The 26,752-nt window shown below is 47.1% G+C and overlaps 1 protein-coding gene across 4 annotated transcripts in view; it reads right to left on the bottom strand.

Annotated features, from left to right (window-relative positions):
- HCFC1 (host cell factor C1) overlaps positions 1–26,752 on the bottom strand; it is a 3,865,385-nt gene that overhangs the window by 2,492,542 nt on the left and 1,346,091 nt on the right. The window lies entirely within an intron of this gene.

The raw sequence follows: 26,752 nt of genomic DNA, 5'->3' as shown, positions 1-26,752 counted from the left end.
TGTGATGAAATGGAATGAGGTATCCTCTGGATATGATGCGGAGGACCCAGCGGTCTGATGTTATGGACTCCCATGCCGCTAGGTGCTCCGAGAAACGTCCCCCGACTGCCTCCAGAGTGGAGCAGCCGGGCAACCCTTCAGGGCTGCTGCGCGGGCCGTTCAGAGAAAGGTTCTCTGGACCCGAAGTTCCTGGGAGCCCCTCAGCCCTGGGGCGGCGTCCTCCCTTGTCCTCCTCTGCCATGGAAGGACTGGTTGTCCGGAGCGGGTTGGGACTGCTGCGACTTCCGGAACCACATCTTCTTTTGGCCCTTTTGGTTCCTAGAATAGGACCTCTGGGGCACAGAGAAGCAGATTCCGACGGCAGACAGCGTCTTCCCGTCCTTCTCGCTCTGGGTCAAAGTATCGTCAACAGTTTTGCCAAAAAGGGCAGAACCATCGAAGGGAGCGTTCGCGAATGACGCCTTGAAGGGCTCCGTGAAATCGCAATGGCGGAGCCAGGCCTGACGTCTAGTAACTAGGCCTACCCCTGCAGCTCTAGCGGCTCCCTCCGTAGCATGGGACAGTAACCGCATAGAGGAATTCGTCACGGACCTGGGAGTGGCCATACGGGTGGAGTGCAACAGTATGTCCTCCTCCGACATGGACTCTGGGGGGATGCAGCGTATTCCTTGATAAGATCGCGCTGCATCCTGATCACATGTGCCAAGTAGTTTAGCGCCCTCACTGAAAAGGTCGCTGAACTAAACATTCGCTTCCCCAAGCGGTCCATCATCCGAGACTCCTTGCTCGGAGGATGGACTGAGGGACTCTCCTGGGCAAGTTCCCTCTTGGTGGCTGCAGCCGTCAACATGGCATCTACCGGAGGCCCCTTGCTCCAGTGGGCACGGTCTGCCGAGGGACTAAGGATGCGGTCTGGCCTTTTGGGGATTGGCCCCACGGTGTCCGGTTCCTTCCACGCCCTGGTGGTAATTAGGTCCACCAGGGGGTCGGCAGGAGGGGACACCCAAGAGGTAGACGGGCCCGCTTCAAATGCCTCCAAGAACACAGACTCGTCCGAGGAAGACTTGGGGGCAGACCACCCCCCCCCCCTTATGCGAAGCATTTCCATGATGTCTCCAAAGGAGACATCCTCGGGGGTGATCTTGGGGAGCCTTCCCCTTCCTCCAAATCCGTGTCTTCTGTGAGAGACTCGGGGGGGGGGGGGGGTCTATGTGCCTCCTTTTACACGTATGCTTGCGAGGTGCATCCTCAGGGGGACTGTCAGAGGAACCCTCGCAAGCGGTGTCCTGTTCCAATGGAACAGCTTGGGGCAATGGAGCGGGCTGTCCCAGTGGCCGGATGGTGGAAGCCTGACACAGTGCAGATGGAGTGCGGGACGGAACCGAAGCAAGTGCCGGGGGTCCGGAAACCCTCAACAGGGCCCTCTCCACTACATCAAAAGCCGAGGGGGAGCCAACCTCGACCAAAGGATCCGACAATCGGCTCCCTCTCGGATCCGAAGAGTGGATCGGTGCCGGCGCAGAGGCATTCGGATCCGAGGGGGCAGTGCGCTCCGACACCGAAGGCGCCGAAGGAACACTAATCCCCCCGGATCCGAAGCTCGGATCCAGGCTCCGAGAGGTCGGATCCGAAGCACTCGAGGGCAGGGTCGGATCCGAAGTACCTAGTACTATCGGCGCCACCCACCCCGCCCGGCTGCTCGGCTCCAATCGCTCCGAACCTGGGTAGCGGGTCGGAGAAGGAGCTATAGGTTTGAAAAAAGGGGTCGAGCTCCCCCCCAGAGGGGGGGGGGGAGGCAGGAGCACTCCCATCTGCATCTGGGCCTGGATGAACCTTCTCATCATCCGGTCCAGATCAGCGTCAGATAAACTATATGTAGATCTCGACGAGACTACCGAGGTAGGCCTTGAGTGCCTCCTCGATAGCCTCGACGGAGATCAGGTCTCCTCCTCCTCAGGTCCCGGTGAAAAGCATACTGGAGACCGGAGCCGAGGAGGGGGAGAGACGGTAGACAAGGAGGCCGGAGGAGAAGCCCGCTTGGCAGGCGGGGCCGAAACAGAGGTCTCGGCCCGCCGCTTATGGTGCTTCTCTCTCCGGTCCTTTTTTCTTGCTTCCCTCTCCTCCAAACCACTAGAGGGAGGTTGAGTCCCAGGTGGAGGAGGGAGAGCAGGAGAGGAGGGAACCGAAGACACGGTACCCCCTGAAGGAGCGGTAGCCGAAGCCGTGTCCGGGGGCAGAAGTCCCGCCAGGACCAGCTTTGACCTCCGCTCCTTCAATGCCCTGGGGTTGAACCCTGCACAAATGGAACATCCAGAAGTGAGGTGTTCAACTCCAAGGCATCGAACGCACCGAGTGTGGCCATCAGCAGGAGAAAGCTTATGGCCACACTCGGAGCACTTCGAAAAGAAAGCCTTACAGGCTTCAGACATTCTAAGGTTTTTTTTTTTTTTTTAATAAGTGCTAACTAGCCACAAAACACAGGCCCAAACACACACTACGCACCAGCGAGGGGAGGGATAAATAAAAGTTATAAAAGTTATTGAAAAACTTTAAATTTTAAACTTAAAAGATAGGGAACCTAACACTTCCACATAAAACTGACTAAAACTTTAAATTTTAACGCTTGTAAATACAAGAAAAGACACTTAGCTGAAGAGCTCTAAAATCCAGTCTGGTCACCAGCGCGGCAAACTAGATCTGAGGTCATGTAGGGAGAGCAGGGCATTATGGGTGAGGGGAGGAGCTGAGAGCTCGGATCCATAGCTGGAAAACCATGCCGGTTCGGATCCGATATTTGCAGACAAATGAATCTCCTACTTCAGATCAAAAGTTTAAGACTGGCTGCTTGAAAGGTGCGTGGGCTGTCACCCGCTGCGACCATAAACCATAGGCCATAAATTTGACATCCGCACGCAGAGACCTCAGAACTGAATGTCCAGTCAGACACTAGTCTAAAGGTAGGTGAAGGATGTCACCCAGATAGGGAAAATGTTCTCTAGGAGGAAGGAGGGAGGGAAGAAATACTGCAACATGGAAAAGGACGGCTATGGTTTTGGTAAGATTTTACACAACTAATCTACATCTTTCTATCCTCATGTTGCATTATTCTCACTTGTAGGAGAGTACTTCAGCTTATGCAGAGAAAAGGGTGGAGGAAGAAGTAGCAGTCTCCAGGAAACCAGAGAGGATGGATTTGGCAAATCCTGCCTCAGATCTCGAGATGTTACCAAAGTAATAGTGTTTACTGAAAGTGTTAACAGAAGACCATGTAGCTGCCTCTAGAATAGTGGCTGTATCAAGGCCTTAAAGAAAGGCCCCTGAAGAGGCCACCGCTCTGGTGGAGTGGGCTCTGTATGGGGTAATTTTTTTACCATGGAAGGAGTAAAGAATAGTCATGCAAAATCTTACCATAACCACAGATGCCCTTCTCTTCCATGTTGCAGTATTCATACTGTGGGACGTCCTGCCTCAGGTTGACCTGTCAGCACCTATACAAAAGCTTAAGCCTGGCTGCTGTAGGTGTGTGGGACATCACACACAGGGCCATAAACTAGGGACCATAAATGTGACGTCTGCACACACAAACCTCAGAACATGAAGCCCAGGATACGGTGTACAAAAGAAAAAGTTAAGGCTAAGGAGCAAATGAACCTGAAGGGCTGTACAGATTAGCCTGTAGGGAGTGGATACAGAGGTCAAAGACCAACCATCAAGTAGAGATAGAAAAAAGGGGGTATGGAGGGTGGGAAGGAATACCGCAACATGGAAGAGAAGAACATCTATGGTTATGTTAAGACTTTACACAAATACTCTGTGCCCTTCTACTTCTATGCTGCAGTATTCACAGTGTGGGAGAGTAACACAGCTAGAAGGAGTGAAGGGAGGGGGCAGAAGTAGAGGATTCCAAGAATCCCTGCAGGATTGACCTGGCAAAATCCTGCTCTGGCCCTGGAGACCTGGTCTAGCTTGTAGTGTTTTGTGAAAGTGAAAACAGCAGACGAGGTAGCTGCTTCGATTATGGAGGCTGTGTTTTGCCCTCTAAGAAAGGCCATGAAGGTAGCCATGCCTCTAGTGGAATGAGCATTAATTCCTTGAGGTAATTTCTTGCTATGATGCGAAAAGCAGAAAAGAATGGATTTCCTGATCCAACAGGAAATGGTTTGTTTGGATACTGCCTTACCCAGAGCCCTGAGGTGGAAGGAGATGAAGAGTTAGTCAGATTTTCTGAAGGACTTAGTTTTGTCTAAGTAGAATCTCAGCTGTCTGTGTACATCTAGGGAATGAAGGATCCTCTCTGCGGTATTAAGTTGGAGAAGGGAAGAAGGTAGGCAAGTGAATGGACTGGTTTAAGGATCATCCGTTCATCACTTTGGGCATGAAGGAAGTGTTTGTGTGCAAGGTCACCCTCTCATTGTGAAAAGTGGTGTTAAGAGGACAGGCCATGAGGGCCTGAAGTTCAGACACTCTTCTAGTGGAGGCAATGGCCACTAAAACAATGGTTTTCCATGTGCACATTTGTAGAAAAGCTCTGCTGGCTGGCTCAAAATTGAGGTCCCAGGGAGGAGGGATGGGTTTTCTTAGTGGTCTGATATGCAAAGACCCCTTTCAGGAAAAGTTTAACGTCCAGTCTGGAAAGCAGTGGTGGCTGTAATGGCATGCAGGCTAAAATGGCAGAAAGGTGGACTTTCACTGAAGAATATGCTAGTCCTTCCTTAATGAACTTACATATATAGCTAAGGACAAGTGACGGATCCGCCTGAAAAGGGTCCCTGTCCTTAAGGGAACACTATTTTGAGAATCTCTGCCATTTAGACAAATAGTTTTTCCTAGTAGTTGGGTCTCCTGGTCTCTCTCAGGACTGACAGCACGTCCTCTGAATAATGTTGTCTGAAAGGGATCAGAAGTTGATCACCCAAAGAGTTAGCTGCAGCAAAAGCAGCTGGAGGTGAATGAGAGATCCGTTCTGTTGTGTTAGTAGGTCCACCTTGTACCGTAACTTGTGATTGCCCTTGGCTAGGAAGTGAAGAAGGGGGAAAGTACAGTTGTGTACTCTTACCATAAATGTAAATGTTTGAGTGTATTCACTGTTGCGGTCATCACCTGTGGGTATCTATGCTGTGGTATCCTTTGGCCGTCCCGAATACCAGAGTCAATATTGTTGTGCACTGGCTTCTGTCTCCCGTAGTCTGACGTCAGGTGGTCAGTACTATAAAGCATGGCAGTCATCATTACTTCAGCTTTTCTTGCCTTAACCAGTCAGAAGCACAAGGGAAAACAGAGAAGTGGTACTGGTGGCCAAGAGCCACCCTGGGAAACATGTGTCCCCCTAGGGGAAGATGAGGAAAGGGGGATGGAGGGAGGGAAAACAAGACTGCAACAGTGAAAACACTCGAGCATCTACATTTATGGTAAGTGTACACAACTGTAATATGTTATTCGTGTTTCACTGTTGCAGTCATGACCTGTGGGAGGATTCCAAAAGCTGAGATAAAAAGTGGAAGGAAAGATAGAGTCCTAGCTATGGGTCAGGAGGCCGTGCAGAAAGTACAGTTGGGTACACTTACCATAAATGTAGATGTTAGAGTGCATTCACTGTTTCAGTCATAAAATTTCGGTTATCCTGCCTGCAGATAGCCCTCAGTCGGCTTGAATACCAGTGTCTTAGGATTTCTGCGTCGGATGCAGTCGCTTCTTCGATGACATCAGGTCGTCAGAGGTATAAAACAGGCAGCCAATGCCATTACATCAGTTTTTCTTGCCACAAATGTTAGCATCCAAACAGGAAGCTAATATATGGTGGGGAACACCACCAGTAATAAGTAAATACAAATGCCATTAGGAATGGCCATAGAGAAGAGAGGTAGAAAGACAGAGAAAGCCTGGGGGGGCTGGAGAGAGGGAAACTAGGAATGCAACAGTGAACACACTCGAACATCTACATTTATGATAAGTGTACACAAGTGTACTATGTTTTTCATGTTTCACTGCTGCAGTCACCACAATTGGGATGATTCCCAAAGCTGAGGAAGGGTGGAGGCAGTCATGAAGTGTTAGGGCTGGCCAGAAGGCCTTGTAAGACTGCTGTAGCAAATCCAGCTCTGGATTTAGAAAAAATTGTTAAGTGGTAATGCTTGGTGAAGGTGTGTACAGAAGTTCAGGTTGCAGCTTCTAGAATGTCCCTGGTAAGGACTCCCCTGAGAAATGCTGTAGAGGTGGAAGTAGCCCTAGTGGAATGTGGTCTGATCCCCTGTGGGGTAGGTTTTTATGGTGCGTGTAGCATAAATGCATGCAGTGTACTAGCCATTTGAAATAGTTTGCTTTGAAATGGCCTTACCCTATATGCCCCTGTAACAAAGCTGACTAGCAGCTGGTCAGATTTTCTGAAAGGTGTAGTCCCTATCAAGGTAGAACCTGGGCTGTCTGTGCAGGTCCAAAGTGTGCAGGATCCTTTCCCCTTTATTCTAGGGGTTAGGGAAGAAGGTTGGCAAATGGATGGATTGGTTTAGAGCCACACTGGATACCACCTTAGGCATAAAGGTCGGGTTAGTCCTGAGGGAGACCCTGTCAGCATGGAAAATAATGAAGGGTTCCACAGCCATTAGTACCTGTAACTTAGACAGTCTTCTTGCTGAAGTTATGGCTAAAAGCAGGGCTGTTTTTCAAGAGAGGAATTTTAACTATGCTGAAGCTGCAGGTTCAAAAGGGGGAAGCTTGAGCTTTTCCAGTACAAAGTTAAGGTCCCAGGCAGGGGTGGGTGCTCTCCTAGGGGGCCTTAAGTTATTAGCCCCTCTCAGGAACTGTTTGATGAGAGGGTGAGAAAATAGCATTGGCTCAGTATTATAATGAGCTAAGATGGCAGAGGCATAAATCTTAATTGAGAAGGGCAGGCCTCTGTGGAGAAGCTCTGCTAGGTGATCCAGGATTAGAGGTAAGGAGGGCACTGCTGTGTCCTTCCCCGGAGATGGATTCCAAGAATAAAATCTTTTCAGCTTTCAGCACAGGATTTCCTAGTATTTGGCCTTCTGGCTTCAAGAATGATGTCCAGCACTTGTTTGCTGAGAGTTGCTGATGGTGTATTCAAGGGATAAGGAAGGGTGCAAGGATTAGGGATTGCAATTGTGGATGCAAAATCTGTCCCTCTTGCTGAATCAGCAGGGTAGGAGTCTGGTGAAGGTGCCAGGGTGGCACTGTTGTCAGACTGCACAAGAGTGGGTACCAGTGATGGTGTGGCCAGTGTGGGGCAATAAGAATTGCCCTTGGCCTGTCCTCATTTTTTCTTGAGTAGTACTCTTGAGAGGAGGGTCAGAGGGGGAAAGGCATAAACTGAAGAGGTTTTCCCACTGAAAGGATAGGGCATCCACCTTCCAGGCCCTGCTGTGAGGGTTCCTGGTAAAAAATTTGCTCAACTACTGGTTCTCGGGGAGGCAAATGGGTCCACCTCTGGATCAGAAGGTTGAAGGTGTTGGGCTCTAATTTCCACTCGTGTGGGTCTAAGAGATTACTGCTCAAGTCGTTTGCCAGTGAATTTTGTTTGCCTGGCAGGAACTGAGCTTGAAGAGGCACTTGGTTGCTCAAAGCTGTGTTCCACAAGGCCATGGCTAACCTGCAGAGAGGGTATGAATGCATTCCCCCATGCTTGTTTATGTAACACATAACTGTAGTGTTGTCTGTTTTTATAAGCAGTTGTCCTGAAAAGATTAGGTATTTGCAAAGCCGTCAGAGCATTCTGTACAGCTAGCATCTCTTTTTGATTGATGTGCAGGATAATCTGGGCTGGGCTCCAGTGTCCCCGAATGCACTTGCCTGCCATGCGAGTCCCCCATATATAGTCTGATGCAGCTGTTGTCAGGCTTTGGGTGGCGAGGTGTTGAGTGAAAAACAGTCCCTTGCTGTGGCTGCATGCTTCTGCCCACCAAAGGAACTCTGCCCTTAGACAAGGTTTGACTGGAATGACTTGTTGTTTCCAGGTCCTGAGAATGCTGGCACCGAAGACTTTTTAACTACCACTGAAGTTTCCTCATATGCAGTCTTGCATATGGAATTAGCAGAATACATGAGGCAATGAACCCAAGGGCTTGCAGTATTTTCCTTGCAGATAGCTGGGTTTTGGTGGCCATTAGTTTGAAATAGTTTGTCAGATAGACCTGTTTTTCTGAAGTGAGAAATGCCATCTGGGAATTTGTGTCCAAGCTTGCTCCCAGGAATACAATCTTTTGACAGGGCACCAGTTGCGATTTCTTTTTGCTGATGCTGTACCCCAATGAAGTGAGAAGGCTTTTTACAAATGCCAGGTGCTGAAGTAGCAATTGCTGACTGACTGCCTGAATCAGGCAGTCGTCCAAGTATAGGAAATTTGGATATTTCTTTGCCTGCAGTATGCAATGGCTGGAGCCAGGCACTTTGTGAATACTCTGGGTGCAGTAGATAAGCCAAAGGGAAGTGCAGAGAACTGATAGTGCCATACAGCCTGCCCTGAAGCGGAGATGTTTTCTGTATGACTCCCTTAAGGGGATGTGCAGATGAGCTTTTTTAAGTTTAGAGTGGCTAACCAGGCATCGTTGGCTAGCATAGGGAGAACCTGTTGCAGAGTAAGCATCTTGAATTTTGGGACCACCTGAAAGGTGTTGAGAGCTGATAGGTCCAGGATTGGGCACCAAGAGCCCTCTTTTCTGGGCACCAGGAAAAGCCTTGAGTAGAAACCCTGCCCTCTTTTTTCTACTGGAACAGACTGAATAGCTCTGATATTGAGAAGGAAAAGTACTTGCTTTTGAGTCTCTGCCCACTGGTTTGGAGGAAGGTCTGGAAACCTGCTTGGGTTTGGCAGTGCATGGAAGTAGAATCTGTACCCCTGGGATACAATGTTTAGGATCCATATGTCCTGAGTAATGGACTTCCAGTTTTTTGCATGAATGGCAAGTTTTCCTCCTAGGGGCACAAGTAATTGGCAGGGCTGGGAAGGCTAATTGAAAAATCATTGTGAAATTTTTCCATAAAGGGGTGGCTTACCACTCCCTGTTTTTGAGGTGGAAGCACTCCACTGTTTAGATCTCTGCATACCCTGAGACTGTAGTCTGGGTGGCCTGCTTCCCCTGGGTTTGGTCTGAGAAGGCCTGGAATGGACTGGAAAGGACCAGTTTTTAGAAGGTCAATGCCTACTGAATTTAGGTGGTTGCACCTGTAAGAATTATTTAACAGTTTGCATAGATTTAGCTTTTTCTTCCATCTTTTTAAGGACCTCTTCTGCTTTGGTGCCAAACAAACCGTCCTTATTTAAAGGAGCGTCTAGTAATTTGGATTTGACATGATCTGGCAAGGTTTGCTCCTTCAGCCAAGCATGCCTTCTCAGTAAAGACCCAGTGACTGCAGCCCGATGCTTCTAGGGCATCACAGCCACACTCCAAAGCATGCTTACTAACTTGGTTAGCTACTTAAGTCTTTATTTTGTGCACAATATGGAAGTAACACCATTATTTGTTTAATTAGTTCCATAATATGCTGCTGGTACTTCAACATGTGACACTGGCAATTCAATGCCCTGATGGCAAGAGTTGCAGAGGTATATACCTTCTTACCCCATCTGTCTAAAGCTCTGGAATCACTGTCTGAAGGGGTAAGATTTCTTAATGCCTTTTGGTCCCTGGGAAATGGTCTACGGATCCGCAGTAGGATTCTTAGAGAAATTTGTGGTAATCAGGTACTCTGTAGTACCTGTCAGGTTTCCTAGGGGCCGGGGGTAAAGTATCTGGAGTACGACATAAAAACATCATCTACAACACTCAGGACGGGAGGTATAGCTAGAGGCCTGTGCTGAGGCAACTCTAAAAATTCTCTGAGCCTTTATTTGGATTGAGGGTAGTCTTGGCATTCCCAGCGGAAATGCTCTCTAAGTATGCAAGGTTTCACCAAAAGAAAAATTCTCTGGAGGGGAGGCAGAGGGAAGGGATTTCTCTGCATCTGATTCTTCATAGGTTGATAAAGGCATGTCCTGATAATCAGAAGGGTCAGAGTGATCAGATTCCTTGTCTGCAGAATCAGAATGAAATTCAATTTGTATTCTCTTAGCAGGGGAAGGCTGGCTTCCCCTAATTAGAGTAATAAGGTCTTCAGCCATTCAATGCATTTGTTTTTGTGGCATGGGAGCTTCAGCATGCATTTTGGTAGTCTGTTTCAAGGCATAGTGCGTACTCTGGGCATCAGAAACCCGGTAGTTTTAGCTAAAAATGAAGTCGTCGGTTTGATATGAACATCGGTAGGTCGGAATACACCCTCAGAAACCGGTGCCTGCACAGCGGCTCCAGACCCACCCAAGGTAGAGACATTCGTAGATTCCATAGTTGAAGAAGCATCTCGTGGCATACCGGACTACGAATGGGTCTCAGCAGAGGCCTGCGAATCCACAGAAGCAGGCATCAGGGGCTGCAAAGGCACCTCACTGAGTACCGGCGGACTGGCGACTATGCGGTCTGTGTCTGTCTTTATCTTTACGTTTTTTCGGAAGATCGTAGTCAGATGGCTTATTAAAGCAATTTCGGAATACGGAGAATGACAGCGAAAGAATTTAGCGACAAAGATACCCAGACGAATCGTTTGGGCATTAAAACTACAGTTTTGTACCTACCATAAATGTAGATGTTAGAGTGTTCACACTGCTGCAGTCATCATGCTTGTGTTATCCTGCCGTCAGGCGGTCCCCGCAGTTGGCCAGAGTTCCAAAGTCTTGGTCCGGCGTCGGTTGCTGTCACTTCTTCCCTGACATCAGTGCGCCAGGGGTATATAAGAGGTATCAGACGCCATTTTCTTCAGTTTTTCTTGCCCCAGATGTCAGGTGCCCCCCAGTAGTTGGTCAATACATATTGCCAATAAAACATGTAAAGAAAATGCAAAGAATACCTTCAGCTACAATCAAATACACCACAAAGGTTGCATCAGATAGAAAGGTTCAGCTAGGTCATAGGGGATGGAGGGAGGATAACCTGGACTGCAGCAGTGTGAACATTGGAACATTTACATTTATGGTAGGTACAAAACTGTACTATGTTCATCGTGTTACACTGCTGCAGTCATCACACTTGGGCTGAATCCCAAAGCTAAGGATGGGTGGTGGAGTTAAACAGGGTTTGAAGAAGCTAGTAGGCCCTGCAGAACTGCAGTGGCAAAGCCAGCTCTAGTCTTAGAGTATAGACGCAAGTGATAGTGTTTGGTGAAGGTGTGCATTGAACTCCAAGTTGCAGCTTCCAGAATATCCTTGGTTGGTACCCCCCTGAGAAAGGCTGTTGATGTAGCTGTAAGCCCTGGTGGAGTGGGACCTAATGCTGGCAGGTACCGGTTTCCCATGATGTGTGTAGCAGAAATGTATACAATGTCCTATCCATTTTGAAATGGTCTGTTTTAAGATAGCTTTTCCTTGTGATCCTGCAGCACAGGATAAAAAGAGCTGGTCATATTCTCTGAAAGCCTTAGTTTTATCCAAGTAGTAACGTAATTGCCTGTGAATGTCCAAAGAGTGCAGGAGTCTTTCTTCTTTGTTCTGGGGGTTTGGGAAAAAGGTGGGTAAATGAATGGTTTGGTTTAGGGTCACACTGGATACCACCTTTGGCATAAAAGAAGGGTTAGTTTGTAGAGAGACTCTGTCTTGATTAAAAATGAGGAAAGGCTTCACACTAAGTGCCTGTAGCTCTGAGACTCTTCTAGCTGAAGTTATTGCTAGCAGCAGGGCAGTTTTCCATGATAGAAACTTTAAATCAGCTGAAAAAGCTGGTTCAAAGGGCAGCAGTGTAAGCTTTTCCAGAACAAAGTTGAGATCCCAAGTTGGTGTTGGTGATCTCCTGGGCGGTCTTATGTTCTTAGCCCCTCTGAGGTACTGTCTTAGGAGTGGATGTGAAAATAAAGGAGGATCCATGTTGTAGTGAGCTGAGGCGTGGATCTTAATATATGAAAAAGAAAGTCCATTGTGCAACATCTCAGTTAAATATTGTAGAATCTGAGGAATGTTTGGAACAAGGGGATTTGGCTTTAGATAGATATATTGGCTGGTTGTTTAGATAATTTGCCATGCAGCCAGATTTAAAGTCTTGAGCTGGCTGTGTAGAATCTGATTGTTTTGCTGAGTGAGCAGGTGAGGAATTTGGGGCAAAATCCATGGTGGGCCGTGGGCCATGTTCCTTAGTATTGGATACGAGTGCTGGCGTGGCCAGTCTGGAGCAATGAGTATCATTTGTGGCCTCTCTAATCTGACTTTCAGCAACACCTTTGCTAGAAGAGGCAGTGGAGGAAAGGCATACGCTGTTAACGTTTTCCAACTGAATGAGAGGGCGTCCACTTTCCAAGCTTGTGGGTGGAATGTCCTTGTACAAAGTTTTCGAAGTTGGTAGTTTTGGGGGTTGGCAAACAGATCTACGTCTGGGCGTCCCCATTTTTTTTGTTATCATTGCAAATATTTGTGGATCTAGTTTCCACTCGTGGGGGTCCATGATGTTTCTGCTTAGGTCGTCTGCCAATGTGTTTTTCTTTCCTGGCAGGAATTGTGCTTGTAGTTGAACTTGGTAAGTCAGTACTGTGTTCCATAAGGTCATTGCTTCCTGCACAGGGGGTAGGAGTGTGTGCCCTCTTGCTTGTTTATGTACCACATTACAGTGGTATTGTCCGTCTTTATTAGGAGTTGTCCTGGATGTAAGAGGTCCTTGAAAGCTGTTAGGGCATTCTGTACAGCTAGCATTTCTTTTTGATTGATATGCAGATGCCTTTGATCTGTAGCCCATTTGCCCTGAATGCACTGTCCTGCCATGTGTGCTCCCCAGGCATAGTCCGATGCATCTGTTATAGTTTGCCTGGCTGTGGGTAAGGTAAAAGGCTGACCCTTGTTGAGGTGACATGCCTGTGCCCACCATAGAAACGCCTGCTGAAGGCAGGGAATGAGTGGTATCATTGTTTCCAAGCTGTGGTTGTGTTGAGTCCATACACTTTTCAGGTACCATTGTAATTTCCTCACATGCAGTTTTGCAAATGGTATTAGTAGTATGCAAGATGCCATGAATCCCAAGGCCTGCAGAATTTTTCTTGCAGGGAGTTGGGTCTTTGTTGCCATTATTTTAAAGTATTGAGTCAGCTGTTGTTGCTTGTCTGGTGTGAGATAAGCCATCTGGGCCATTGTATTCAAGCTGGCACCCAGGAATATTATGTTCAGTGAGGGCACTAGTTTTGATTTACTGTGTACCCTAGGCAACTTAAAAGGTGTTTGACAAATGCCATATGCTTTAAAAGAATGTCCTTGCTTTCTGCTTGAATAAGGCAGTCCAGGTATAGGTATATTTGAATTCCTCTTTGTCCGCAGTATGCAATTACTGGTGCCAGGCATTTTGTGAAGACCCTGGGCGCAGCAGATAATCCAAAGGGCAGTGCAGAGAATTGATAATGGGTTGAACCTGCAATAAAACAGAGGTATCTTCTGCAATTTTGTCTGATAGGGACATGCAGGTATGTCTCCTTGAGATCCAACGTTACTAGCCATGGGAAGAAGCTGCTGTAGTGTTAGCATCTTGAATTTGGATACTTGCAGATCAGTGTTCAGAATTGAAAGGTCCAGAATGGGTCTCCAGGCTTTGTCCTTTCAGGGGACTAGAAATAGTCTTGAGTAAAATCCTTGTCCTTGCTCCTGTGTAGGTACCTGTTGAATGGCTCTCATGTCCATGAGAGCTGTAATTTGTTTTTGTGCCTCTGCCCATTGATTTGGTGGCACGTTTGGCATTCATTTTATCCTTGGCAAGGTGTGAAAGTGGAATCTGTATCCTTTTGAGACAATGCTTAGGACCCATTTGTCTTTTGTGATGATGTGCCAGTTGTCTGCAAAAAGTGCTAATTTTCCTCCCAAGGGAGCAGCCAAGAGAGATTTGCTTGGCAGTCTGAGGATTAAGTCACTGTGTTTGTCTTCTGCTAGCTTGGGCCCTGCCTTCTCCACCTTTCTGGATAGCGGCACCCCATTGGCGAGGTTTGTAAGGGCCTTGTGACTGACCTCTGCCCCTTGGGCGTCTGTATTTGCCCATCTGTGGTCTGTCAGAAGCTGGAAATGACCAGTTTTTTGTTGGCCAATTTCTGCTGAAACGAGGGGGTTGAACCTGTTAAACCCTTGACTGTCTGCATATATTTTGCCTTATCCTCCACTTTCTTTAAAACCTCTTCTGCTTTGACACCAAATAAGACACCCTGCTGTAAAGGTGCATCCAATAACTTTGCTTTAACATGATCAGGCAGGGTTTGTTCTTTTAACCAAGCATGTCTACGTATGACAGACCCAGTCACAGCTGCTCTACAGGAAGCGTCCAATGAATCAAATCCACATTGTAAAGTATGTTTGCCCACCTGTTCAGCTGCATACAACAGATCCTGCATTTCCTTGAATTCAGACTGTTCAGAATGTGTGCTCAATTGAGACATTAGGAATTGCTGATATTTCAGCATGTGAAACTGGCAATTTAATGCTCTCATAGCTAGAGTAGCTAAGATGTATACCTTCTTTCCCCATCTATCTAGTGCTCTGGAATCCCTTTCAGAGGGTACAGGATTTTTAGCCATAGAAGCCTTAGCCCCTTTGGGACCCTGGGAAACTGTTTCTGGGTCAGCAACAGGGCTTTTATAAAGGAATTTGTGTGAGTCAGGTACTCTGTAGTATCTGTCTGGTTTGGCTGGAGCAGGAAGTAGAGAGACTGGATTTAGACTAGATTCTAAGTAAACATCATCCACAATGTCTAAAACTGGAGGAATAGCAAGTGGTCTGTGCTGGGGTAGTAAAAGGAACTCTCGGAGCCTTTTCTTAGAATCAGAGTAATCCTGGCCTTCCCAGTGGAAATGTTCCCTCATGGTATGTAAAGTTTCCCCAAAGGAGTAGTCTTCTGGGGAAGATGCTGAGGGAACAGACTCTTCAGCATCAGTATCTTCATAAGGGGGGAAAAGAGTAATCCTGTTCCTCAGAAGAATCTGAGGAAATTGAAACCTGGTCAGAGGAAGCATAATCCTCCTCTTGTCTTGGCCTATTATCTGGAGGGGGATGGGAAGCCCTGATTAGGGTAATCAAATCTTCAGCCATCTTAAGCATCTGTTTCTTAGGCATGGGGCCTTGAACTGGAGACTGATGTACAGTCTGTTTAGGTTTTAATGGAGTTTAAAGCTTAGCATAAGATTTAATGGTGAGTGTAGTCGGTCTGAAGACTACTTCTGCAACCGAAGGTGTTTCTACTGCACCGGAATCTCCTTTTGCTCTTGAGTCGGAAGGGCCTACTGAAGATGGCTGCGACGGCCTAGTACTCTCTGCTTGTGAATCCGAAGCTGTCTGGGGTTCTAATTATGCAATCATCAGGGGCTGCGTAAGCGCCTCACTGAAAACCGGAGAACCGGCGACAGGCCCAGCAGAAGCCTCGGAGTCTGAATTAGTTCTAGGCTGCCTGTTCTTATCCTTGCGTTTTTTATGCATGCTGGTCGTCGGCTGCTACGACTGCATGGTATAATTAAATTTCCTATCAAAGTAATGTCAGGCAAAATCAAACAGACGTTTGATAGTTCGTTTATTAAACCTAGCACAAATCCGACAACCTGTGACGTCGTGGTCTAGGCCTAGGCAAGGAATATGATAAGAATGGAAGTCCTTATGAGGTATTTGCTTCCCACAAGAAATGCAATTGTTAACTTTTTCTGATATCGGACTGAGGCAAGAAAAGGTTCCCCAACAGGGTACTTAGCTTTATTGAAGACTTCGGTCTGAAATTCGATTCAAAAATCTCAGGAGTCGGCCGACCGGCACTTGCGAACTGCTTCAGCTTCGGGCACTGCGCGGCAAGAAAGACTGAAGAAAATGGCATCGGATGCCTCATATACCCCTGGCGTACTGACGTCAGGGTAGAAGCGATAGCAACCGACGCCGGACCAAGACTTTGGAACTCTGACCGACTGTGGGACCACCTGACGGCAGGATAACCCAAGTATGATGACTGCAGCAGTGTAACATGATGAACATCAAGGCACAAAACCGACAGCGAGGGACGTCGTGGTCTGGGCATAAACAGGTGACACAGTAAGAATGAAAATCTCTGTGAAGTATTTGCTTTCCACAGGCAAGACAATTGTTACTTTTTTCTGACATCTGTTAGAGCAAGTAAAAAGGATCCCCAATGGGGTATTTAGCTTGAGAAGACTTCAAGATTACAAACTCGAAAACAAAAATTTCAGGTGCTGGCCGACTGGCACTTGCGAACTGGTTCTGCTTCCGGCTCCTCCTCGGCAAGAAAGACTGGTGTAATGGCTTCAGCTGCCTGTTTTATACCTCTGACGACTTGATGTCATGGAAGAAGCGGCAGCATCCGACGCAAAAATCCAAAGACTCTGGTATTCGGACCGACTGAGGGCTACCTGCAGGCAAGACAACCCAAATGTGATGATTGCAACAGTGAAACACAAAGAACATCTGCACAGGCAAACACTGCCCTAGACTTCGAAAAGAGAGGTAGGGGGGTAATGCTTTGTAAAGGTATGGACAGAAGTCCAAGTGGCAGCTTCAAATACATCCATGGTGGGAACTCGCTGTGGAAGTGGAGGCTGCCCTAGTGGAGTGTGTATGGACTGACCTAGGGATGGGTTTTCCATGTAATCTGTAGCAGAAATGGATACAATGTGATATCTATTTGGAAATGGTTTGTTTGGATATGGGCTGACCCCTCTGCCCCTGGGGAAAAGCTTACAAGAAGCTGGTCAGTTTTTCTGAATGGTTTAGTACGGTCCAGACAGCATATGAGCTGTCTCTGCACATCTAGCGATTGTAGAATTCTTTCACCCTTGTTAGGAGGGACAGGAAAGAAGGTGGGGAGATGTATGGCCTGGTTCAGTGTCACATCAGACACCACCCTGGGCATAAAGGAGGGATTAGTCCTCAGGGAGACCCTGTCTGCATGGAAAATGATGAAGAGCTCAATGGAAATCAGTGCCTGAAGTTTTGAAACCCTTCTGGCTGAGGTGAAAGCTAGTAGAAAAGCAGTCTTCCAGGAGGGGTATTTTAGTTCTGCTGATGCAGCAGGTTCGAAGGGTGGTAAGGTTAGCTTTTCCACAACATAATTCAGGTCCCAGGCTGGCGTGGGTGGCCTTCTGGAAGGTCTGATATTTAGAAGCACTCTGAAAAATTGTTTAATCAAAGGATGTGAGAACAGGGGCTGATCTGTATCGAAATGGGCTGAAACGACTGAGGCGTGGATTTTAATAGAAGAGGAGAGGCCACTATTGAGCAACTCTGATAGGTAGTCCAGGATAACAGGGATGGAAGGTTGTGAGGTAACTGCCCCCCTCTGGACTGGTTCCAGGAGCAGAATCTTTTCCATTTTCCCTGTGTTAAGATTTTTTGGTGCTGGGCCTTTTGGCCTCTGTGGTAATGTCTAGGAGCAGTTTGCTTAACAGGGGCCCCTTGTTTGCCTTTAGAGTATTAGCCATGCTGATAGTTGAAAGTCTGTAAATCTAGGTGCAGCACCCCCCCCCCCCCGGAGTCAAGAGGTCTGAGATCAGGGGAAGCTGCCTGGGAGGCTGTAATGTCAGGCTGCACAGTAAGGGGTACTAATACTGTCTGGGCAAATCTGGAGCAACGAGGATGGCCTTTGGTCTCTCCTCCCTTATCTTGATCAGTACCTTGGGAATAAGAGGCACAGGACAGAATGAGTACACAAAGAGGGAGTTCCGAAGGAAGGTCAAGGCATCCACCTTCCATGCTACATGGTGCTACTCCCTGGTACAGAATTTTTTCAGCTGATGGTTGACGTGCAAAACAGAGAGATCTGCCTCCAAAGTGCTCCACTCCTGATTGATTTGTAAAAAGATTTTTCTGTTGAACTGCCATTCGTGGGGGTCCAGTAAGTTCCTACTCAAGTGGTCTGCCAGGGTACTACTTGGTCCCTGGTAGGTATTGGGCTATTAGGTGTAATCCCATGGAAGAGGCTGTTAGCCAGAGGTTGATGGTTAGCCTGCACAGACGGTAAGATTGCGTCCCTCCCTGTTTATGTACCACATTACTGCGGTGTTGTCTGTTTTGATAAGGAGAACCCCTGGCTTAAGATGGGGTTGAAAGATGTCAGAGCCTTTTGTACTGCCATCATTTCCTTCTGATTGATGTGTAAGGTAAAGTGCTGGGCATCCCGAAGACCTTGGGTCCACCCTGCCTACTAGGTGAGCGTCCCAAGCAATGTCTGAGGCGTCGGTGGTAATGGTCTTCACGGCTGGGCAGAGGGTGAAGGGAAGACCCGTGTTCTTGGCACAGGTGCCTGCCCACCACAGAAACTCATCCCTTATACAGGGGATCAGAGGGAGAAAGGTCTCTAGGGGTTGAGAGTGCTGACACCAAAAGTTCTTTGGATACCACTGAAGTTCTCTCATGTGAAGCCTGGCAAGAGGAATAAGAAGGATGCAAGATGCCATGTACCCCAAGGCTAGCAGTAACTTCCTCACAGTGAGGTAATTTCTGGAAGCCAGCTGGGTAAAGTAGACAGGCAGGAAGCTCTGTTTTTCTTGGGATAGGAAGGCCATTTAGAATGCTGTGTCCAGCAGTGCTCCCAAGAAAATGATCTTCCTGGAGGGTATTTGCTTTGATTTCTTCTCGTTGATGGTGTACCTAAGAATGTTAGGAGGGCTTTGACAAAGAGGAGGTCCTTGAGCAGCTTTTCCTTTGCACTCTCCTGAATGAGGCAGTCGTTACGATAAGGGTAACACTGTATATTTTTATGTCTGCAAAAGCCTATGGCCGGGGCTAAGTATTTGTTGAATACCGTGGGAGCAGTAGATAAAAGCAAAACAAGAGCCAGCAAAACAGGACCCAGTGAAATGCTATTTATTGGTAATACACATAAGGACAGCAAAGAAATACACAGACCGGTTTCGGCTGGTAATCTATACACAGCCTTCTTCAGTGTGAAATAAGCATGCTCAAAGCTGTCATTTAAATAGGCTGCAAACAAATCTGATTGGTTCAAACTAAAACTTGTCATTCAACCCGGGTGGAAAGAGACCACCCAACTTAACAATCCATTTTTTCTCCTTTGAATTTAATAATGCATGCCAACCCGTTTTGTTAGATTTTTTACCCCGAATGATATCAATAATGGTAAACATAAAAGAAGCTGAAGGATGTGATAATTGATGTTTGAATAAAGCATTGTTGATTCTGCCTTTTTTGATGTTGCTAATGTGTTCCGAAATTCTCAATCTGAGTGGCCTAGATGTTTGGCCTATATAAAAGGCTCCGCATGAACATGTAGCTAAGTAAATAAGCCAATCTGAACTGCAATTGGCAAAAAAATTTATCTCATATACAGTGGAAGAATTTCTACTGGTGAATTCTTTGGTTTTAGATATTTTTTTGCAATTAATACAATGTCCACAGGGATGACAACCCATAAGAATGGATCCTGTTAAGGTGGTTTGGATTGGTTCAGGATTACCTGTATCATGTCCATGTTTATAATGACTAAATGTGCTACCCAGATTTCTACCTTTTCGAAATGAAAAAAGACATCGATTGGGAATAATGGTGGATATATCACAGTGTCATATAGTAACAAATTCCAGTGTCTTTGGATACTCTGAATAAGGTTGTCTGAATTTCTGCCATATGTAGTAGTAAATCTGAGGGGTTGATTGGGAGAACTATGATCGGTCCTGTAAGTTAATAGGTTTTCCCTATCCATATGACCCACTTGGTGTATGGCATCAAAGACATGGCTCATCTTGTAATCCCTATTCCTGAATCGGTTGATAAGGTCATTACTTTGTTCCCTATAGGATGTATTATCAGAACAGATACGTTTTAGTCTGATAAATTGAGATTTAGGAATGTTTTTACAGATGTGTGGAGGATGAAAACTCGAGGCATGTAATATAGTATTATATTCAGGGTATTTCCTGAATACTTGAGTCCCTAGGGTATGATCAGATAATCTACTGATAGATACATCTAAAAACGTGATGTTATTGTGATCATAATGTAAAGTAAAATGTATACCCCATCGATTGTTGAGATATGCTACAAATTCGAATAGTCCTTCAAGATCACCCTTCCATACTGCCCAGCAATCATCAAGGTATCGTCGCCAAATATCAAGGTGTTCAAGATATATGTTGTTACTGCTGTTGTATATCAAATCTTTCTCCAAATAAGCCATAAAAAGATCGGCATAGATGGGCGCAAAGGAGGAGCCCATGGCGGTACCCTGAGTTTGCCAGTAGCAGACATCTTGGTAGAAAAAAACATTATTAGTCAGGACGTAGGAGGCCATATCTAATAAGAATTCATTGAATTCACATGTATATAAACCTGAAATTTCCAACCAATATGATCAAGATTCTAATCCACCGGAATGAGGAATGTTAGTGTATAAGGCACTTGCGTCTAAAGTGCACATGCGCCATTCAGGTTACAGTTGAGTGTCTGAAATAATTTGCAGAAAGTTGGTTGTGTCCTTTAAGCGTGAGCGAATAAGTGACAAAAGGGGTTTCAATTTGTCGGTCAAAAAAGTGAAAAGGGTTCCGTAAAGTATCCCCTGCCTGATACAATGGGTCTACCTGGGGGGTGTGTAGGGTCCTTGTGTATTTTAGGCAAGAAGTATATGTACTGATTTGATGAATCCTGTACTGATAATTGATGCATGAGATTTGCATCAATAATAGAAGCATCTCTGGCATGAGAAAAATTCAAAAATTTCTTTTTGGAATCTAGATGTAGGATTTATTATCATTTTTGCATAATATTTTGCATCAGATAGTTGCCTGAGAGCTTCTTGGTTATAATCATGCCAATCCAATACCACCACAGCACCCCCTTTGTCCGCTGAAATGATTACAATGTCATGATTGATTTGTAAGTTCCTAATCACTTGTTGTTCAGTCATAGTGATATTATTTGATCGAATATCAGATACTGAATGTGAATAATTAGAAGTTATGTCCTTACCATAACGTTCCATGTGGAGTGTTCATCTCGCCTTTGTTCTTACACCTGGGTTCGGAGCCGATCCTCGACTCCGTGTCGGCCGCTTGGCAAGCTCTGCATCGAGAAGAAGCTCGAGACCAACCTAACTCCCACAATTCCCCTCTGCCTTTACCTCAGATCTAGTTTGCAAGCAAACCAGAAGTCAACAGAGAGAGTAACACATTCATGCCTAAAACAACATAACTGAAACACCTATACATACATATATATATATATATATATATATATATATATATATATACACATATATACACAACAACTGCGTAATGCAGAAGCAGGAGAAACCAAACCAGACACCAAACTGTACGTTCTTCCTGAGGGTGGGAATGTAAGAACAAAGGCGAGATGAACACTCCACATGGAACGTTATGGTAAGGACATAACTTCTAAATGTGAGAGTGTTCAATCTCGCCGTTTGTTCTTACACCTGGGTAGCGTCCCTAGCTCCATGTTCCTGAGGAACTCACGGGAGAACGTTCTTGAGCACAGTGGAACCAAAGGTTGCCCTGTCCCTAGAAACCCTGTCTACCTTGTAATGAGAAATGAATGTATGTGGTTTAGACCAAGTGGCAGCTGCACAAATAAGTGTCTAATGGTAAGCGCGCTGCATGAGCCAGGGATGTAGATACTGATCTTGTAGAGTGCCCCTTGGGTTTGACAGGTAAAGTTTGTTCCGAAGCAGTATAAACAAATATAATGCAATCAGTTAGCCATTTGGAAAGGGTTCGTTTAGTAACTGCTATACCTTTCCTGCTGTCTGCAAAGGCTACAAAAAGTTGATCTGTTTTCCTGTGATCCTTTGTTCTATCCAGGTAAAATCTAAGTTGTCTATGAACATCCAACTTGTGTAACATATACTCCCAACTTATTGGAGTGGTTTTTGAAAAAGGTAGGGAGCTCAATGGATTGATTGATGTTATTAATGGAGCAAACTTTGGGAAGAAAGGACGGATTAGTGCGAAGAGATACTCTGTCAGAGTGAAAGATCAAATAAGGGTGTTTAATAGAAAGAGCCTGAAGCTCTGACACCCGTCTAGCCGATGTAATGGCCACCAAAAAGAGGGTCTTCCACGACAAATACTTCAATGGACAAGAAGAGGCTGGTTCAAACAGAGGTAGCATCAATTTAGATAATAAAAGGTTCAGATTCCAAGGTGATGTAGGAGTTCTAACTGGTGGTCTAATATGGAAAGATCCTTTCAGAAAGGCCTTACAAAGTCTGTGAGCCATAATAGGAGCCCCAAATTCTTCCACATGAAAGTTGGAAATGGCAGCCAATTGCACTCTCAAAGTGGCCGGAGAAGCTCCTTGGTGGAACAATTCTGTTAAAAACTCCAAGATCTTATTTAAGGGAGCTATAACAGGGTCCAATTGCTGTGTATTTGCCCAGTAAACAAAACGCTTCCATTTACTAGTGTAAGTCTTTGTAGTGGAAGCTTTATGAGAAGCCACTAGTATATTCTGAACAGCAGGTGAAAGAAGATCAGACCTGGCTAAGTAGGGAAGCGGAGCAGCCAAGCTGCTAGTTGGAGTGACAGTAGCGAGGGGTGGGGAGCCCCTGACGAGTGGGTCAGTAGATCCGGCTCCGGGTCCAGGATCCAGGGTTCCCGAATGCGGTGTGCCAGAAGAAAGGGAAACCAGATTTGACGAGGCCAGAATGGGGCAATGAGGATAATCGTCCTTTGCAGGTTGTTGGCTTTCTGCAGAAACTTTGCAATCAGGGGAAAGGGAGGAAAAGCGACAGGAGACCCGGGGCCAATCGTGAACCAGAGCGTCCCTGGGGACTTCCCTGGAGGGGTAATAGGGCAAGATAGCTTCTGCATTTGGCGCTCATTGGAGAGGCAAAAGATCGCAGGAAGGCTGGCCCCATTTGCGAAAAATCTCCTTCGCAACTGACTGTTTGAGGGACCACTCGTGAGGCAACAGGATTGCTCTGCTCAACCTGTCGGCTATGACGTTGGATGACCCCGGGATGTGCGTTGCAATCAGAAAGCGACCCGTGGACTCCGCCCATTGCCAGATTCTCATGGCCTCTCTGCATAGCTGATAAGACTTGGTTCCCCCTTGTTTGTTTATGTACCAGACTACGGACATGTTGTCCGTCTGAACTGCAATAGTCCCTAGAGGAAGAAGGGAAGCAAAGTGTTGCAACGCTAGAAACACTGCCCTCAACTCTAGAACATTGATGTGAAGATTGTACTCTAAATTGGTCCATTCGCCTTAGACTGTCTGTCCCTGAAAGATGCCCCCCCACCCTATCAGGGAAGCGTCCGTGGTCACCGTAGCTGTCGGCGTGGGTAGCACAAATGGTGTTCCGCTGGAAAGATTGCAAGTCCGGAGCCACCAGGCTAGGTGTGATTTGCATGTGTTTGTGATCAGAATTTCGTGTGTCAGAGGTAGCTGTTGGAACGACCATTGTGCAAACAGTAGCCATTGTAGAACTCTCATGTGCAGTCTTCCCAATGGTATAGCAATGAGAGAAGCTGCCATGAGACCCAAAACCTTCAGAACCAGTTTTGCTGGGGATTTTTTGGATGACAGAAGAAGAGATATGTGGCTTTGTAGTGAGGCTATCCTTTCTGGAGGAAGACTTAGAATTAAACGATGCGTATCCAATTCTGCTCCTATGAATGAGATATGCTGTGATGGCTGTAGTAAAGATTTTTCGAAATTTACGGAAATTCCAAGATGAACACAAAGCTGCAGTGTGTAATCCCTGGCTTGAATCAGTTGACGCTGGGTGGTGGCAGAAAGGAGCCAGTCGTCCAGATACGGAAACACCTGGAATCCCAGGCGTCTCAAGTAAGACGCTACCACTGCCATGCATTTGGTGAAAACCCTGAGGGCTGAGGTCAGACCAAAGGGCAGGGCTCGAAACTGAAAGTGGCTGGCTCCCAGCCAGAAGCGCAAGTGATCCCTGGACGCCCTGGCCATTTTGATGTGGTAGTATGCGTCCTTTAGATCTATTGAGCACATCCAGTCGTCCTGCAAAAATGGAAGGACAGATTGAAGCGTGACCATCCGGAACTTTTCTTTCTTGACAAAGGTATTGAGATTGCTTAGGTCCAGAATCGGCCTCCAGTCCCCTGTCTTTTTTGGAACTAAAAAGAACCTTGAGTAAGTTCCGAATCCTCTTTGGTGCGCTGGGACTGGTTGGATTACTCTTTTTTCTAGCAGCTTTGAAATTTCTATAGCTGCAGGGTCTCGCAGATGGGGCGGCACATCTGGGAGTCTTTTCTTGGGAATTGGGGGCAATAGGAAGGGTATTCTGTAGCCTCTGGTAACAACGCTTTTTACCCAATTGTCTGATGTAAGATTTTGCCAGGCCTGAGGGTATAAAGCTAAGCGACCCCTGACTGCCTCCAGAGCAGGACAGTCGGGCCTCCTCTCAGGAGTGCTGGAAAAGTTTCCCAGGGGTTGTATCCCTGTCACCTTGGTTTTGCGGACCCCCTCTGCCGCCAGGGCGGCGTCTTCCACCTCTGCCCCCTCCTCTGCCTTTAGAGGGGGCATCACCCTGTGTGCCTGGGAAAGAGCCTTGGGGTTTTCGAAACCACATTTTTCCACCACGTTGCCCTTTGGGGTACGGTCTGGATGGGGTGGAAAAACGGACTCCGACAGCAGACAGTCTTTCCCTCTTGCTCACACCGGGTAAGGGTCTCCTTTACTTTGGGGCCAAAGTGTGGCACCATCAAATGGGGCGTTAGTAAAGGAAGACTTGAAGGTTTCCGCAAATGAACATAAGCGCATCCAGGATTGTCTACGAAGAGCAATCGCTGAAGCTGCTGCCCTACTCGATCCTTCGGCTGCGTATGAGATCAGCCTCATGGACGAGTTTGCAATAGATGTAAGGGTATTGAGATGTGCTGTAACCTTTTCTGAAACAGCAGCATCTGTAGTACCCTGGAGGGTATCTCCCAACTCTTTGATTAGATCCCTCTGTAGCCGTGTGAAGTGGATCAAATAGTTCAGGGATCGCATAGAAAAAGCCGCTGAACTAAAAATGCGCTTCCTGTACCTGTCCATAGTCCTAGAATCTCTGTTAGGCGGATGGACAGATGAGGAAGATTCAGACATCTCCTTTTTCGTGGCCGCTGCCACCACCATAGCCCACTGGCACTCCCTTTGTCAGATAAGCCTTATCCTGAGGGGCAGTAATATATTTGTTAGGCTTTCTAGGGACTGGCTCCACCGTGTCAGGCGTCTCCCACGCCCTTCGAGCAATCAGCTCCATCAACTCATCGAAGGGCGGAGTGACCCAGGAGGAGGAAGGGCGAGCACCGAATGCCTTCAGCAAGACTGACTCATCCTCAGAAGGGGGGAGGGATTGCCAATCACCTCTCTGCTTTAGGATCTCCAGGATGTCAGAAAAAGAGACATCCTCTGAGGGTGACTTTGGGGACCCTTCTGACTCATCCAAGTCAGTGTCCGATGTCAATGATTCTTGTGGAGAATCTAAGTGTCTCCTCTTACACAATCTTTTCCTCGGAACTTCCTCGGGGGGGGGCATCCGAAGAAGCCTCCGAGGAAGAGGGGGCACCCTCCAGGGGTGGCTGAGACACAGGTGCTCGACGCTTAGATGTAGCCGTGGGTGCAGAGGAGGATAACGGTCCTTTATGAGAAGGAGACGCTGTTTCTGCTGATGTGGTTGCCTGGGTAGACAACACCTTCCTCATGAGGTCGAAGGCCCCCGGGTCCCGAGTCGAGGTATCTCCCGGTTCCGAGGAAATTGGAAGAATCCCCGAGACAGGCACCGAAGGCATCGACCCCGAGGACGGAGCCGAGTCGATCAGAGCCGAGGCCCCGAGAGGGAGCGTCGGAACCGAAACATCAGTCCGACTCTCAGTCCCGGATCCAAGAATGGATCTTCGGCTCCGAGACTCCGGTACCGGATCCGACGGAGAGTCGAGGTGAACGGAGCCGACCGAGAGAAAGACGGTTCTGGCACCGAGGGCTCCACAATCACCAGATCAGCCTCACCCGACTCCGAAGACTGGATAGGTTTCGGAGGAGGAACAGGTGGAGATAAGGGAAGGCCTTCGAGTCTCGACACCAACTGGGAGGAGACAGAGATGAGCTTGGATAAGGCCGTATTCTCCATTCATTTCTGCACCACGCGGTCTTCATCGGTGTCGGAGAGGGGCCTGGAAGAGCGCGTCGAAGGAATCGAAGACGGAGCCGACCTCAACAGTGCCGGGGAAGGGAGCTCCGTCACCGGTTCCAAGACTCGAGGCTCGGAAACTGACAACAGTTCAACACTCGGCCCCGAAGTCTGTGGAACCGGTGATCGAACTTTAACTGAAGAGCTCGGAGCCGATGACCTGGGCTCCGACGTCTTCGATTCCTTCGAGGATTTGGATGTCTGGTCTGATGCATCCAGAGCCTCTTGAAAAGTAGGTTTTAGAAGACCCCTATCCATAAGTTTCCTGCGCCCATCTGTCATGACCCTTCCACTGAAAGAATGACATATTGAGCAGTCTTCTTGCAGATGGAGAGGGCCAAGACAGTAGACGCAGGAACTATGATTATCAGTCACCGACATCTTCTGCCCACATTGGCAGCGTTTAAAGCCAGACTTGGCTTTCTCAGACATGTCACAATTTTAGGTACCCAGGTAACAGAGAAAAAGTCAATATTATGTCAAGTCCGGTAATTTTGTCTAATCCAGAAACTTATTGTCAAATCCTGTAAAAAGTCAATCCAGTAGTCAATCCAAGTAAAAGGGTGGGGTAGGCCCCGAGGGAAAACTCT

The sequence above is a fragment of the Protopterus annectens genome, chromosome 8.part0, assembly GCF_019279795.1.
Source record: "Protopterus annectens isolate FY-2018-M chromosome 8.part0, PAN1.0, whole genome shotgun sequence".
NCBI lineage: Eukaryota > Metazoa > Chordata > Ceratodontiformes > Protopteridae > Protopterus > Protopterus annectens.
This window is presented reverse-complemented; position numbering and strand designations above follow the sequence as displayed.